A 13,820-nucleotide genomic window follows, 5' to 3' on the forward strand; every position below is an offset into this window, starting at 1 on the left:
TCTGGCTTCTTGTTCCACAACATGAATCAGCGCCTTGCTCTGCATTTTGCTCTGCGCCCCACTCTGCATTTTGCTCTGCGCCCCACTCTGCATTTTGCTCTGTGCCCTGCTCTGCACTTTGCTCTACACCCTGCTCTGCACTGTATGTTAGCATTTCAATTGTGATTAAAAAAGGAATGATTCAGTTTGACTGGATCCACTACTATTATAGCAATCTCTCCTTCCAATCAGTTTAATTCATCACGCAGACGATGCATTTGTTTCAGAAATCCGACATTTTTTAAAATTGAATATTTTCATCTTCCAACTCTGCTTCCCTAGGCTGGGGCCCATGGTACCGCAGAGTGTCCGGAGGCACGCTGAGCGAACAGATTGCTGCCTTAAGGCAGTGTTTGCGGGAAGGAGCGTGCGTTTGGGCAAGAAATCGGCTCAAACTGATTTCTTGGCGCGACAGGCCGGTCACGTGAGCGGCTCGCCCAATGAGGGCAAACCAGCTCCTTGATGCCCCTAGGCACGCCCCACACAGCCCGACCACCATGGCCAGGGAAAGCACCCGCTCACCTCACAGCCTCCGCACGTCTCCGCCCGGGCGAAGGCATCATGGCCCCAGCCTTTACTGTTATACCTCCGCAATAAAGCTCGTTTCTCTTCTCCAGTGTTCGGGGCACAGAGGATTATTGGACAGTAGTAAATAAAGTTCAGATGTAAATAATCATTTGGTGTCTGCTGCTTTCTTTGCGTGCAATGGTCTTTTAATCAGATCTTCTGCTGCTTCTGCTATTAACCCCTGGGATGCTGGAAGCTCTGGAACAGATCCTTGCTCACATTCTGATACACCCTGAGGTGAGTCCCCTTCCCTGAAGTCTCTGGACCCTATTTCAGGGCTGTTACCTTCTCCTGTGGAAACCTTTAGCCTCCGGTCCTTTGCTTTCTTTTTTTTTTTTGCAGCTTTACCCTTTGGGGTTTTCCTGGCAGTTGGTGGAATTAAACTGTCAGGATCTGAATCAGAATTTTCCTGGGATAAGTTCTCTGTTTTATCTTTAGACACTGCAGACTTGTTCTGGGATCTAGTTTCTCTCCTACTTCTTGTAGGCGTCACCAAACTTATCTTTTCTTGAGAACATTTAATGGGGTTTTGGCTTCCGTTTCCACAATATGAATCTGCGCCTTGTTCTGCACTTTGCTCTGCACCCTGCTCAGCACTGTGTGTTAGCATTTCAACAGTTTTTAAAAGGGAACGTTTCTGTTTGACTGGAACCCCTGCTATTTTAGCAATCTCAACCTCCAACCGGGTTAATTCAACATGCAGACGATGTATTTGCTTCTTGCGCACGTCTATCTCACGACCACGACATCTCTTTAATTTAATATTTTCTATTTCCAATTCTTCTACCTTCCATACTTCTTCAATAAAGCTCGTTTCTCTTCTTCCTTAAGCAGACTCTGTTGTGCTCTTTCCTTTCTCTCCAAACTCTCCTGTAACTCGCATTCAGCCTCACCAAGGCCTACACCCCTGCTGTAGCCTGCAGCCTCTCCTACTTCCATCTCCAACTCACAGCCACCAACCCCTGGGTGTAAGGCCATCCTGGCTCCCCAGCAGGAGCTCACCTGCAGCCCATACTGAAGGGGTTATAGGGAGGGGGTATATGGGGTAATAGGAGGAGTTATAGGGAGGGGTTATATGGGTAATAGGAGGAGTTATTGGGAGCGGTTATATGGGGCAAAAGGAGGAAGTATAGGGAGCAGTTATATGGGGTAATAGGAGGAGTTATAGGGAGCGGTTTGTGACGAGAGCTATGTGACAGGCTATTAATAATACACAAAATACTGGGCTGAACTGAACAAGTCTTAGATATAATAAAGCATATTTATTCCTTAAATAGGTGAACACACAATATAGTACAGTAACAGGCAAGAAGTACACTTACTTTGGGGTTGGGGAATGAGAAGTATCAAATAGCAATTCTCCAGCAATCAGGTACAATCAAGATGGTATATTGAAGACAAAGGATATAGGGTTGACCACAATTTATATACCTCTTGTGACCCTATCCTTAAAATTAAGTACAGGTGATTGGGCCACAATTACCTGTAGCCTATCTTTAACGTGGGAATACATTTTAATCCATGCCCCCTGCTAGTTAGGACATGCGTACTAGGACCCTGGGGTCTCATTTCTGTAGCCCCACATTTACATCAGGAATGCCAGCCAGTCTACCAAATGGGATTTGTGGCAGGATACTCTTTGTTGTAAGGTGTTAAATGTAACACTTACAGACTGCTCTGGTTTGAGTCGTCTCCGCCCTCAGGTAAACAGTGAGGGTGACAAAATCCTTTGAACACAACACAATTGAAAACAACAGGCTCCGCTGCCATAGACTTTCAATGGCAAACCGCCGCCGTTGGCGGCTATGGGAATCCGCCGCCATAGACTTTCAACGGGGCATCGCCGCCGTTGAAGTCAATGGGGTTTCTCCGCCATAGCCGGTCAATGGAGATTGGCCGCCATTGGAGTCTATGGGAAAAGTCCCGAACCTTCAAGGGGGTCCATACTCCGTCGGGTTGGTCCGAGAGGGTCAAGGATGGTTCTGCAGTCATGCCGGAGCAGTGACTACAGGTACCCCAAACCCTGGCCCTCTGGACTCTCCGGAACCGGAGATATGGATTCATGGTTTTCAGCTTTTCACACAGTCATTTTCCTGAGCGGTTTCTGCCGCCACCATTGGAACCTATGGTGCGACCCGCTCTCTCGGCACGACCCTTCTCGGGGGTCCAGGATTCGGGGACCCGGTGGTGGTCACGTGGGGGGAGGTCTAGGAACTAGGGGCAAAAATAATTTTAATCCTGAGTGCCCTAGAACTGTAGATTCCCACGCCACTTAACGTTGAACTTGACTAACAGTGATCAAAGCTCTCTTTTAGAAAAAGTATCCGCTTTGCGGTTTGGACGGCAGCCAACTCGTTCCTGGAAAGCGCCGTCGAGGAATCTCCATTGAAGTCAATAAGCCCAATGACTTACAATGGGAAACCGCCGCTCCTCCTCTCGGATGCCATCTGCTGGTCTTCATGGGAAACAGGTCCAAAACAGCTAGATCCGCCATTGAAATGCATGGAGCTCTAATGGCGGCCTATGGGACCCTGCAAAATAGTGACTGAAAAGGCGAGAAAATTACACAAAGGGCTATAATCATTAAAGAACTATTAACCCTTGTACTCCTGGATGGATCCCAGTGTATGTGTGATGCAGACACCGATATAACCAGACATTACAATAAAACATGGGAACAGGGGAATATACATTTACATGACATAACAAGGGTTAAATCACATTGCTGCACCGCAGCCCAGTTAACCCCTTGTCTCCCTGGTGAGGTCAGGGGACGGCCAAATGGGGTGCAACCCCTTTAATACCGGCCACCACCTTTCTCCCTCTACACGGTTATATGGGGTAATAGGAGGAGTTATAGGGAGCGGTTATATGGGGTAATAGGAGGAGTTATAGGGAGCGGTTATATGGGGTAATAGGAGGAGTTATATGGAGAGGTTATATGGGGTAATAGGAGGAGTTATAGGGAGAGGTTATATATTTATTTATTTTTATTTATAAAATATTTTACCAGGAAGTAATACATTGAGAGTTACCTCTCGTTTTCATGTATGTCCTGGGCACAGAGTATTACAAATAATACATGGTTACAAATACAGTTACATAAATTAACAGGGTATACATTATATACAAGACATTGCGTGCACAGTTACAGATAATATATATTATGGGCGTATGAAACAGTTACAGATAATATATATTATAGGCGTATGTAACAGTTACAGATAATATATATTATAGGCGTATGTAACAGTTACAGATAATATATATTATGGGCGTATGTAACAGTTACAGATAATATATTATAGGCGTATGTAACAGTTACAGGTAATATATATTATAGGCGTATGTAACAGTTACAGATAATATATATTATAGGCGTATGTAACAGTTACAGGTAATATATATTATGGACGTATGTAACAGTTACAGGTAATATATATTATAGGCATATGTAACAGTTACAGATAATATATATTATGGGCGTATGTAACAGTTACAGATAATATATTATAGGCGTATGTAACAGTTACAGGTAATATATATTATAGGCGTATGTAACAGTTACAGATAATATATATTATAGGCGTATGTAACAGTTACAGATAATATATATTATGGGCGTATGTAACAGTTACAGATAATATATATTATAGGCGTATGTAACAGTTACAGATAATATATATTATAGGCGTATGTAACAGTTACAGGTAATATATATTATAGGCGTATGTAACAGTTACAGATAATATATATTATGGGCGTATGTAACAGTTACAGATAATATATATTATAGGCGTATGTAACAGTTACAAATAATATATATTATAGGCGTATGTAACAGTTACAGGTAATATATATTATAGGCGTATGTAACAGTTACAGATAATATATGTTATAGGCGTATGTAACCGTTACAGATAATATATATTATAGGCGTATGTAACAGTTACAGATAATATATATTATAGGCGTATGTAACAGTTACAAATAATATATATTATAGGCGTATGTAACAGTTACAGATAATATATGTTATAGGCGTATGTAACAGTTACAGATAATATATATTATAGGCGTATGTAACAGTTACAGATAATATATATTATAGGCGTATGTAACAGTTACAGATAATATATATTATAGGCGTATGTAACAGTTACAGATAATATATATTATAGGCGTATGTAACAGTTACAGATAATATATATTATAGGCGTATGTAACAGTTACAGGTAATATATATTATAGGCGTATGTAACAGTTACAGATAATATATGTTATAGGCGTATGTAACCGTTACAGATAATATATATTATAGGCGTATGTAACAGTTACAGGTAATATATATTATAGGCGTATGTAACAGTTACAGATAATATATATTATAGGCGTATATAACAGTTACAGGTAATATATATTATGGGCGTATGTAACAGTTACAGATGTCATGGAACAAACATCACCCCCCTGTTTCCTTTGCAGCTTCTGCCTGTCAGTTCTTATTTTCAGCTGCGTGGATTTTGCATACACATACTGTGCCTGTGTGACATGTTACAATGTTGCATTTCTGGCCCCAACATAAAGTCCGTAAACAGCATAACGGACCCCACAACGCGCCATACGCCCAAACACTTGACCTAGGATGGGTGATAGTGGGCAATGCGTGTACTGACAAAGAGCACGGACAAGACTATGTTGACGCCCTCAGAACGGTGGTAACAGATTGTTGACACACATTTCTCTCTGAACCATGTCTTGGCCATCTCCAAGTGACAGAAGGGCCAAGTGAAGAGAAAAGACAAGGTCATACCCCTGAGATCAACAAAAACATCTTCACATCAGGGGGATGTGACAATGGCCTTGGATGCTCATCAGTCCAGACAGCTAAGGATGAGGAGTCGATTCCACCGAAGGAAGAAAGTAACCTCCCAAAGGTGACCGACAAAGGGATCGTCCAAAAGGCAATGAACGATCAAACAGGCCTCTCGCGAGCAGTGGCACGACTAAGACGTACAGTTGTTCCTCTCCACAGAGTATCAAGCGATAAAGCAGCCAGCTGTCAGGGCCGGCATAGCCGCAAAAGATGGCCCCTACGGGTGAAGCCACAGTGTCAAAAAGACTGTCCTCTCACACATCTAAAAAGAGACAGTCGCAGAGACACTTCATAAAAGGATTTACTAGAGCAAAAGAGACTGTTCTTCATTACGTCCAGGGAGAAAATAACCTCCCGATGGCAGTTAACAAAGAGTCACAAAAGCGTTTCACCAAATTACGTGGAGATGTTCTCGTGCAAGAGGAATGCACCGATGACGTACGGTGCACAGCGTTCCAGACAACAAGGGACGACGACAAGCAAACACCATCGAGGGAAGATAGAGGATTCCTGAGGTTAACAGTCAAGGAGCTCTCCAAAGATGGACCAGGCAGTTGGGTGACTCCGCTACCATTCCATTCACCAAAAGGACTCCTCCCGAACAATAGAGAACCTGCCCTCTCTAGGCTCACTTCGCTCCGCTGCAACCCACAAAGGGAGCCGGAGACCAAGAATCAAATTGTGGTCTTCACGCGGAAGAGATTCCTTAGTGGACACACAGAGCCAGCGCCTTCACTGAAGGAAGGTAAAAAATGCCGGCACCTCCCATCATCTGGTGTTCACCACCGTCAGAAAACCAGCCAGGTCCAGGTAATGTTCAGCTCCAATGCTCAGCACCAGGAATCCTCTCCAAACGGGGTACTACTCTCTGGACCAGACTTGAGAACCAGTCTTCCAGGGGCGTTGATCCACTTCTGCAAGGAGCCAAAGGCCATCTCCTTCCGCCAAACGCCAGGTGATAGGGCGACAAACCACCACGACTGGCACATCCACGAGGTGATGCACTCTGTATAGAAAACTACAGAGTCAAAGGGACTGTTCTCTCACAAAGTTGAAAGAAAACAGTGCAAGAGACCTTTACACAAAGACATTGGGGTGCATCAAGCTAACCCAGAGCAGTGCATCCGCCCACTTCCCTTACTGAGATGGCGAAGGATTTCTAGCTGGGGGTACCGGCCGGTATCCCATCGTTATGTGGACATCATCTTTGCATTGTTATGTTGTTATATTGCACATATGTTCCACATATACCTAGAATATAGTGGTATCTCCAGATACCAGACGGGGAGTGTCATGGAACAAACATCACATCCCTGTTTCACCCCCCTGTTTCCTTTGCAGCTTCTGCCTGTCAGTTCTTATTTTCAGCTGCATGGATTTTGCATACACATACTGTGCCTGTGTGACATGTTACAATGTTGCATTTCTGGCCCCAGGGCATGTATCAGTGAGCTGCTACTGCAGCCTCTGAGATCTTCACCAGAATGGGCTAGTCTGCCCTCCCCCCTGTTTTGTTCCCAGATAGTCTGTCCCAAGACTATTCCTTTTACCCACATTGCCCCTCACTTCCTTTCCCACCCTGGAGACAGTGAGTACAGCACCCATCTCTGTTAATCTCCCATGGCAAGGCCATCTCTTTCTACCGGTTTCTAACTAAAAATCACCACTACACACCATCCACAAGTATCTGTATTCTGCTGCTTTTTCCAATAAGTGGAGGAAATATTATAGGACTTGGAGTGATTTAAAAGGGAGCTGAGTTAATGCTATCGGGAGCCATTCACACATCAAACGTGACCCTGGCTTCAGAAAAACAGATAATATATATTATAGGTGTATGTAACAGTTACAGATAATATATATTATAGGCGTGTGTAACAGTTACAGATAATATATATTATAGGCGTATGTAACTGTTACAGGTAATATATATTATAGGCGTATGTAACAGTTACAGATAATATATATTATAGGTGTATGTAACAGTTACAGATAATATATATTATAGGCGTATGTAACAGTTACAGATAATATATATTATAGGCGTATGTAACAGTTACAGGTAATATATATTATAGGCGTATGTAACAGTTTCAGGTAATATATATTATAGGCGTATGTAACAGTTACAGGTAATATATATTATAGGCGTATGTAACAGTTACAGATAATATATATTATAGGCGTATGTAACAGATACAGATAATATATATTATAGGCGTATGTAACAGTTACAGATAATTTATATTATAAGCGTATGTAACAGATACAGATAATATATATTATAGGCGTATGTAACAGTTACAGATAATATATATTATAGGCGTTTGTAACAGTTACAGATAATATATATTATAGGCGTATGTAACAGTTACAGATAATATATATTATAGGCGTATGTAACTGTGGTGGTAGGGAGGGTTTGGCCCGGGGTTAACGGGTTTACCCCCCAAGGGCCCCCCTCTAACGTCGCCAGGGAGACAAGGGGTTAACTGGGCTGAGGCCCAGAAATGTGATTTTACCCTTGTTATAACCTGTAAATGTATTCTCCCCTGTGTCCCTGTCCCATTGTAATGTCTGGGTTAATCAGTACCTGCATAACACACACACTGGGTCATCAGGGGTTAATGGTGTAAGCCCAGTGGGCTAGTTAATGCGTTATCTGTGTATTCCCTTTGCCTCATGGGCCTGCAACTGCCTGTGTCAGCGTGTAAGTGGATTGCCTTGTATGGGTGGCCTCTTATGAGGAATAGCTGCAGGGCAGGGATGTCTGGAACATGAGGGGAATATTTTAACCTGTCTTGCCTGCCAGCAAGGTATTCTGAGCCTTGGGGTACAGCCTCCGGGTCACCCCCCAAGTACACACATATTAAAAATATAACTTTGTCATAAGAGGGACATATATTTTTGATAAAGTGACTTTTTGCAGTTTTTGAAATACACAGGCAGAATGCTAATGGTGTGCTAATGTACAGGCAGAATGCCTGTCTTTGTAATGCGTAAGGAACCAAATGGTGCCTCATATGAGTATTCACGTTTTGATATGCAAGCTTCCTCTCTGGAAATGCATATCAAAAGAGGAGTCTGAGCTAGGTGTGATACAGAGCTCAAGAAGTAATTACCTAATTGGTTATGCGAAAAGCCAAAAGCCCACTTCAAAAGGTTTTATTGATGGGGCCAGGGGGGGGGGCTACCCCCAACAGGATATCAAAAGTGAGTAACTTTATTAAATATAAGAATACTATGAGATGTCCTTGGCTGAACCGGCTAAGAATTACATAAGTGTATTGGCGGGAGTCAGCCGATCTTGGGGAGTCTAAACACTGTATATGTACCTGCTGCTAAATGCCAGATATTAATATCTCTATTAATGTTCATATTACAATGTAATTTTTGGTCTTCCTGCGAGCGTCAGGTGTCACCGGCCGTATTAATATATCTCACCTGACTGTGTGTATTACGGAACGGAAGTTATGCAATGATTTGCAGTAAATATGAAATTTTGGTTGAGTCTGAGGAACCCCTGTTGTGATGAGCAGGGAAAGGCTAGAATTTACAAACCTGATCATCAAAGACTAAGTGGCTAATTGCTTATGCTTGGCCCAACGGACAAAAGGAATTAACCAGAGGAAGTGGAACTTTTCACACTGACCACCTAGCTTCAAAAGCTTCAAAGAGGATTTTACTAGACGGCACGGGGCCGTAAACTGGGAAAGCGGGGGTTAAAATGATATATAAGTCAAAGCCACCCTTTACCCAGTTGTTCATGCTGTTCATGCAAAGTCTGCAGGCCTGCATGTTATCAGGCCTGTTGTTCTATACCATCTTGATTGCTGAGAAGAAATGCCATGCAATGTCTTGGGCTGATTGCTGGATGAAACTGCCAGTTCAGATGGGACTGTTTTCATTATTTTCATCTTTTACGTAAGTGTCTATATTTTGCCTGTTATTGTATAATCTGTTGTGTTCACCTTTATCAAGGAATAAATTATATTTGTTATATCTAAGTCTCGTCCCAGTTCGAACCCAGGTATATATATATTTATATATAGTTTTGGTGTAAATTACAGCCTGTCGCAAGCTCTCGTGACAGTAACAGTTACAGATAATATATATTTTAGGCGTATGTAACAGTTACAGATAATATATATTATATACAAGACATTGCGTGCACAGTTAAAGATAATATATATTATGGGCGAATAAAACAGTTACAGACCAGATTAAAATGTGTGACAGCCTTAGATTTGAAAGAACTTAAACTGGTGGTGGATGTGAGAGTCTCCGGTAGATTGTTCCAGTTTTGGGGTGCACGGTAAGAGAAGGGGGAGCGGCCGGATACTTTGTTGAGCCTTGGGACCATGAACAGTCTTTTGGAGTCTGATCTCAGGTGATAGGTGCTGCGTGTGGTAGGCGTGAGGAGCTTGTTCAGATAGCTGGGTAGCTTGCCCATAAACTGTTTAATATTGTAAGGCAGCTTTGTATTGTATTGTGTATACTAAGGATTTGACATGCCTGTTTCTGATTCTTTGTTTTTAACCATGTATGCTCCTGGGTGGTGATTATGTGAACCTGGACACCTGTAGCTCAATCATTGGGCCACACATACAGGTGCATCAGTTTTGCACACACTACATAAGGAGGTCCGATATGCTGACGGGTCACTCTTTGACAAAGGCCCCACGGGCTGAAACTTGTCAGAGGACCCGTTAGCACGCTGTTTCAATAAAGTCTTTTTTTTCAGTTAGCCCCATCAGCCTTTTTCTGTTCATTTCTGCTGTGCTGCTGCTTCGCCCCCCCCCCCCTCCCCCCCCCATGGGAGGATTCCTCTACATTGCTGTTTGCTGCAGGCACGCCGGGTTGCTGCTGTTCCTGAGTCTTTTATCACGATCCCACGCTGTGTTCCGTCAGTCTGAAGCGACATCATAGCCGCCGGTCACGTGACCACCCACTGCGACGGAGCGGTTGCAGGAAGGTTGGTGGCAGGAAGATCCACATTGCATCGCAGAGCCATGGCTCTACACGCTGAATTTACAGCTTACACCAGACAGAGTGACTACATCATTCGCCAGAGGTCTGACGGATCAACGAGCGACACGGATCATCAAGCCACGATACTGCCCACTTCATCCAAACCGTGAGTCTTTCTATCTCAGTGCCACTAGAGCTCATTTGGAGCCAGCTGCTGGGAAAGACACTGTGTGAATACTAAATGCTGGAATGCATAGCTACGTGGAGTGGGTAATCAACATTTACTGACTATATCTTGGAGTTATACACAGCAGCACCCGTGATTATCCTTCTGAGCACCTGAGGGGTTAAAACACCGTGTTTTGCCCGTGTACATGTTTGCATAGTTTACAGGTTGCTCGAAGTATCTTTGGGATACAAGGACATTTATTATACAGACAGATATTTTTTATCTGAAAGGATATATGTATGAAAAGTTTTTCTTGTCCTATTTCAAGGCTGTGTAAGGATTCAGGAGTCACGTCGCTCGCGACGTGCTCCTCACTCACCTGCAGCCCTGCCAGGGTCTCCCGCGGCTCACACGGATTCCTCCTCTAAGACGCCGAACTCGGCATACGGCAACATGACTCTCCGCACCTCTGGCATCCCGATCTCGGCAAACGGTAAACGACAACGTCCCTCTCTCTAACTACGGACTTGGCAAACAGCACCCTCTACCATCCGTATCTCTCCTGCCCCGATCCGGACTTCCAGACCACTCTACTCTCAAGACGTGCCCTAGTGGCTGTGGGTGGCGTTATATCCTATCCCACCTCAGCACCGTGGTCCCGTCTCGTTTGTGGTGAGCACGCCCTGACAGGTTGATGGTGACTAATCATTTTTGAACAAAGATATACCCATTTTTATATACTATTTTGAATATATATATTTCTATAGTGTTTTTCACATTTTTTCAAAAATAGATTTTTTCATTTATAAACATGGATGAGGAACAAGAAATGGTGAATGATCAACCCACTACATATGTGCAAAAATGTGGTAACAATTCTGAACGGGTTAAGAGAGCCTTACATATATTTGACGAGGTTTCGGATAACATTGTTTGTGAAAATTCTACTGATTTGATAGATCACTTTGTTAAACTAGAGAGACTCCTCACCCAGGACATACGCATATTCGGGGATATTACTACCTTGGAGAATTATCTAAGAGTAAAGCGCATACCAAGGGGGTTGGGGATAAAGAAAATGCCATCATTTGGCTTTCCCAACATAGAATTTCAATCACATTTGAGGAAAATACTGGACGATTGTTCATACAAACTCATGGAACTAATTGTTCTTGCTAAGGTTAATGAGAAGAAATCCCTAGCGACAGAAATTGATTCCTTAAAAAAAGAACTGTATAGATTTAAAGATATGGATAGATTTACACATAATGATAAGATCTTGTTGCAAAATATAGAGAAAATGGAGAAAGGGGTCATTACAAAACAAAAAAAGCTGTGTGTGCTGTGCACGCGCATAGTAAGTGAAACTTCTTTGACTTTTGTCACAGAAATTGTATTTGTGTTTGTGATGTTTTAATTAAAAATCAAAATACAATCTCACTGACAAAACGCAAATAAATTTGACTTAGAATGCGCGTGCTCGGCACACATCCCCTGTATTAGCTATTTGCACTAAGTGTGAATTCCGCGTGTGACAGTGTGCGTGTGACTGAGTGTGTGCGTGTGACTGAGAGTGTGCGTGTGACTGAGAGTGTGCGTGTGACTGAGTGTGCGTGTGACTGAGTGTGCGTGTGACTGAGTGTGCGTGTGACAGAGAGTGTGCGTGTGACTGAGAGTGTGCGTGTGACTGAGAGTGTGCGTGTGACTGAGAGTGTGCGTGTGACTGAGAGTGTGCGTGTGACTGAGAGTGTGCGTGTGACTGAGAGTGTGCGTGTGACTGAGAGTGTGCGTCTGACTGAGAGTGTGCGTGTGACTGAGAGTGTGCGTGTGACTGAGAGTGTGCGTGTGACTGAGAGTGTGCGTGTGACTGAGAGTGTGCGTGTGACTGAGAGTGTGCGTGTGACTGAGAGTGTGCGTGTGACTGAGAGTGTGCATGTGACTGAGAGTGTGCGTGTGACTGAGAGTGTGCGTGTGACTGAGAGTGTGCGTGTGACTGAGTGTGCGTGTGACTGAGCGTGTGCGTTTGACTGTGCGTGTGCATCTGACTGTGAGTGTGACTGAGTGTGCGTGTGACTGTGAGTGTGACTGAGTGTGCGTGTGACTGAGTGTGACTGAGTGTGCATGTGACTGAGTGTGTGTGACTGAGTGTGTGTGACTGAGTGTGCGTGTGACTGTGAGTGTGTGTGGGGGTCTAGGGGGGTCAGTGTGTGGGGGTCTGGGGGGGTCAGTGTGTGTGGGGGTCTGGGGGGGTCAGGCAGTGTGTGTGGGGGTCTGGGGGGGTCAGGCAGTGTGTGTGGGGGTCTAGGGGGTCAGGCAGTGTGTGTGGGGGTCTGGGGGGGTCAGGCAGTGTGTGTGGGGGTCTGTCAGTGTGTGTGGGGGTCTGGGGGGTTCAGTCAGTGTGTGTGGGGGTCTGGGGTGGTCAGTCAGTGTGTTTGGGGGTCTGGGGGGGTCAGTCAGTGTGTGTGGGGGTCTGGGGGGGTCAGTCAGTGTGTGTGGGGGTCTGGGGGGGTCAGTCAGTGTGTGTGGGGGTCTGGGGGGGTCAGTCAGTGTGTGTGGGGGTCTGAGGTGGTCAGTCAGTGTTTGTGGGGGTCTGGGGGGGTCAGTCAGTGTGTGTGGGTCTCTGGGGGGTCAGTCAGTGTGTGTGGGGGTCTGGGGTGGTCAGTCAGTATGTGTGGGGGTCTGGGGGGGTCAGTCAGTGTGTGTGGGGGTCTGGGGGGGTCAGTCAGTGTGTGTGGGGGTCTGGGGGGGGTCAGTCAGTGTGTGTGGGGGTCTGGTTTGGTCAGTCAGTGTGTTTGGGGGTCTGGGGTGGTCAGTCGGTGTGTTTGGGGGTCTGGGGGGGTCAGTCAGTGTGTGGGGGGGTCTGGGGGGGTCAGTCAGTGTGTGTGGGGGTCTGTCAGTGTGTGTGGGTCTCTGGGGGGTCAGTCAGTGTGTGTGGGGGTCTGGGGTGGTCAGTCAGTATGTGTGGGGGTCTGGGGGGGTCAGTCAGTGTGTGTGGGGGTCTGGGGGGGTCAGTCAGTGTGTGTGGGGGTCTGTCAGTGTGTGGGGGGGTCCGGGGGGGGTCAGTCAGTGTGTGGGGGGGTCAGTCAGTATGTGGGGGGGGTCCGTCAGTGTGTGGGGGGGTCCGTCAGTGTGTGGGGGGTCCGGGGGGGGGGGTCCACGCGGGTTGCACCCGGGTTTTTGTACCACCGCTTCCTGGGG

Source organism: Ascaphus truei, unplaced genomic scaffold, assembly GCF_040206685.1.
Source record: "Ascaphus truei isolate aAscTru1 unplaced genomic scaffold, aAscTru1.hap1 HAP1_SCAFFOLD_930, whole genome shotgun sequence".
Lineage (NCBI taxonomy): Eukaryota > Metazoa > Chordata > Amphibia > Anura > Ascaphidae > Ascaphus > Ascaphus truei.